Source organism: Apis dorsata, unplaced genomic scaffold (assembly GCF_000469605.1).
Source record: "Apis dorsata unplaced genomic scaffold, Apis dorsata 1.3 scaffold_177, whole genome shotgun sequence".
NCBI lineage: Eukaryota > Metazoa > Arthropoda > Insecta > Hymenoptera > Apidae > Apis > Apis dorsata.
Genome location: NW_006263464.1, coordinates 102,430 through 106,028, shown reverse-complemented (window position 1 = coordinate 106,028; position 3,599 = coordinate 102,430). Strand labels below are relative to the sequence as shown.

At 39.1% G+C, this 3,599-nt stretch overlaps 2 long non-coding RNA genes across 2 annotated transcripts; one reads left to right on the top strand and one right to left on the bottom strand.

The window, feature by feature from the left end:
- Positions 1-167: 167 nt before the first annotated feature.
- On the bottom strand, positions 168-3,593 carry LOC116185444. The gene is made up of 3 exons (XR_004150300.1): positions 2,445-3,593; positions 1,048-1,135; positions 168-630 (listed from the first exon to the last, which is right to left on the bottom strand). It is a non-coding gene; the product is annotated as an uncharacterized LOC116185444 (long non-coding RNA).
- Positions 1,547-2,698, top strand: LOC116185445. Its single transcript, XR_004150301.1, has 2 exons — positions 1,547-2,216; positions 2,290-2,698. It is a non-coding gene; the product is annotated as an uncharacterized LOC116185445 (long non-coding RNA).
- Positions 3,594-3,599: the final 6 nt, after the last annotated feature.

The window sequence follows — 3,599 nt, the reverse complement described above, 5'->3', positions numbered from 1 at the left end:
ATAAATTTATTCTCCAAATTTAAAATAATTATCTAAATAAGATTTATAAGATTAATCCTATCAAATGTTTAATAATTGATAAAATATATATAATATATAATATATAATATATTATATATATATACATATATAATAAAATAATGAAATTATATATCAATTAGTTTTATATCTTTTTTTTACATTCAATGATTAAATATTTCATTAGAAATCCATATACATACATATATGGATTCATAGTTGCGAAAATGTTAAATAAATTTCCTGTACATTTATCTAAAAGGTAATTCAAATATACGAAGCACTACAAAAATACCTGGTCTCTAAATACAACTAGCGATAAAACGTCTGGTTCGCGATGTGTTAACACATTGTTGACCGGTCGCGAGGTACTCGTATTTTCATGCACAAACGTTGTTGACCGGTCATGAGTATACTCACGTTTGCATATGCATCAACTTGTGCAATTATTGAAATAAAAAATTGAATATATTATTGAAATGTTTATTACATATTGTTTGCTTAATTTTTATATTATGTATTTCTTTTATTTTACTGACATCTTAATTACCATTCCAGTACTGCTATATTAAATTTTTTAAATCTTGTTGTAAATTTTTCTCTGGATTAGTGCTGAAAAAATAATTTGTATAAAATATAATAAATATAAATTAATTATATAAATTATAATTAATATAGATTAATTGAAATTGTAAGTAAATTTATAAAATTTATTCGAATTTGAATTTTTTCAACTAGAAATTTAATTATAGAACTGATTCTGATGGCAGTTTCTATATATAGTAAATATACCTATCAATAACATTGTTAACAGTTCTTCGAAATTTGTATACATTCCTATTTTGAAAAAGTCCTCTAGAAAATTTAATATCATTATATTTATATATTACATTACGATTTTATCTCTATCTATGTTGAAAAAAATAGACAGCTGCATAAAAATCTTATCCACGAGCAAAAACATGCCAAATAAGATAATGGTCGTAAATCACAAGCAATCACTTATCTATTAATTCAAAAATGACTCACCACGTATCCAATTCCGATTTTAGAAACCAAGATCTTCCAGATAAGAGACATTCTGATATCGTCGGTTTGCTTATTGTACACATAATTGCTACAAATATATTTTCATTATATCCGTGCTTCCATATGTGAAGATACATCGAAAAAATATAGCTATTTCGGAAATTTCCACGTATATATTAGCGATTGCCAAGTGTTTCGAATGGAGTAAAGAAACAACGATTCGGAGTGAACATCGACTGTTCGAAACAATAGACAGACAGAATATTTCCGATATTTCTCACTGAAACAAAAATCACAGAATCACGTGACTACACAATGCGAAGATCGAACACATTCCACGAAGATTTTCTTTCGTCTTCGACAGAAATATCAAATACTTTCACTTCTTTTCAAACTGACAATCGTTTCCTTTCACAATATTACCTTCCTACGTTTCCTGCTTCTTTTATACTTTTCGAGATCTATCGAAGGTCGATATATATCGATTTTATCGTATTTTAATAATACAATTTTTTTGATCGAATTAATAATTTTCTAAATAAAAACACAAATTCGTCTAACAAATTGGCAATATGATTAATGCCATAATAATTTAACTAAGAAATTAATTATTAAAATATTTTCGCTAGTACAATCGATTTGTATTCGAGTAATCGATGCACTCCGACCGTTTCCGCGAAAGTAGCGAACTCTATATCGATTCCACTTGCATTCGAAACAATAGTACATAAACGAGAATCGTCCATGTTTGTTAGCGTCGTCGCGACAACAGACTTGTGTGTTTCGAAAAAGGCGAACGAAGCCAACTGTGCGGTCCGTTTACCGAGAGCTCCGTATTCCCCAGTGTATACTAAAACCATCGATCGCGTTTTGCATGAATGATTTCGCGGAGGGACACGAGAAAAGAGGACCATGGTCGTCTGGCGGAAAAGAACGAAGATCGAAGAGAAATTTCGGGAAGGCATCGGTGAAATAGAAGGGGAATTGGAAGTAGTAAAGTCTGTGTCGTTCGGCATTCAGAATGCAGAAAAGGAGCGAGGAAAGAGGAGAATGTAGGGTGGCTCGGCAGTTTGCGTGCATGTGTTTCTCGTTCGTCCCTATGCACAAGGAGAGAAGAAGAGTCCAGAGAACGCGAGTCGACCATAGAGGAAAAGGAAGAATTATCGAAGGTAAGAGAGAGAGAGAGACGGAAGCGAGAGGCCGCAAAATATATGCTGCATGCTCGTGGATGCTCGTTTGCAGCGTGCCCGTGGTCGGACAGAGATAATCGTGCCTATACCGGCTACGGATAGAGTGAAACGGAAGAAAAGGAGAACGTGAAACGGTTCGCCGAGGAGGCTGGTCAATGGTAGGCCGGCTATCGGAACACCCTTCTCGAAAACAAAGCCGGATCTCACCTTGATTTATCGCTGAGTGCTGCCGCGGTGCTGTGTGTTCTGCTCCAGACCAGGCTGTAGCCGGGGTGAATTCCCCGGCGAAAATTAATCCATTATCAGGTAAACGAAGACGGAATAACTGCGATTACGGAGTTCAGAAATCACCACTCTTCTCTACACGAAACCTCGTCGCTTCTTCCGTGTATTTTATATCTTTTTTCTGCCTAGTTGCCCGCCACCAGACGGCTAACCTCGGTCCGTTGGAGTTCTGTGTACACACCATATACACAACCCGATGCCCGCCACTAAATCAGCTCCGTAAACGTATGCACGGTAACGTGTGTCACGACGAGCAATCGAAGCTTGCACACGGTAGCAGATCACACAATGCGCGTCTTCCTTACGTTCAAGTCATTCCCGTCAACGATTCACAAAGATACCGGACACACGATTTCTCCAAATATTTTCCTTCGTGCGCACGCTCCTGTTCGACAAGCACGACAAGATACACGACGCGGCATAAACGATACACGTGCGAGTCGTCGTATCGAGAGACGAACTACCCCTAACATCGGCCGAGAACGTACTGACATGAAGGCAACCGAGGAAACACGAAAGCGAAGCTCCGACTGAATCGTTGACGCGAGTGGGGGAAACCTTTCGGTCGAGTTCGGAATACTTCGGCGCGTCTTCCCCCTCTTCCTTCCAATGAATACTTTACACAAGCGTAGGATTCTCCCGTTCTCTACGTATACGCTAAGAGTCCCGATGTGTATTCGGATTCTGTTCTTCTCTCTTTCTTTTTTTACCTCATTTCCACTTCTCCTCTTCTCTCTTTCATCTTCTCCCAATAGATATTCCCTCTCTACCACTGTTGGCGCGAGTCTCGTACATGCACACCTGTTTAACGCATACGTGTGTGCACGCGACGCGTACCTTATACCCTCTTCGCGGCAGTCTCCACACGCGCGATGACGTCACGCTGGGCGCCGTGGCGTGGATAACGAGATGGCCCGAGTCTTCCTCGGGACCCTCGATCGCTAATTATCGTCCTAGAGGTTTCGCCTCGTTCCGCGACCGGTTTGCTCCTTTTTCTCTTCCTTCCCGGCCTGCTGCCCACCAGACGGAGAAATCGTGCGCGGTTCAAGAAGAGAAGGCACCCGGCAGCCACCCTCT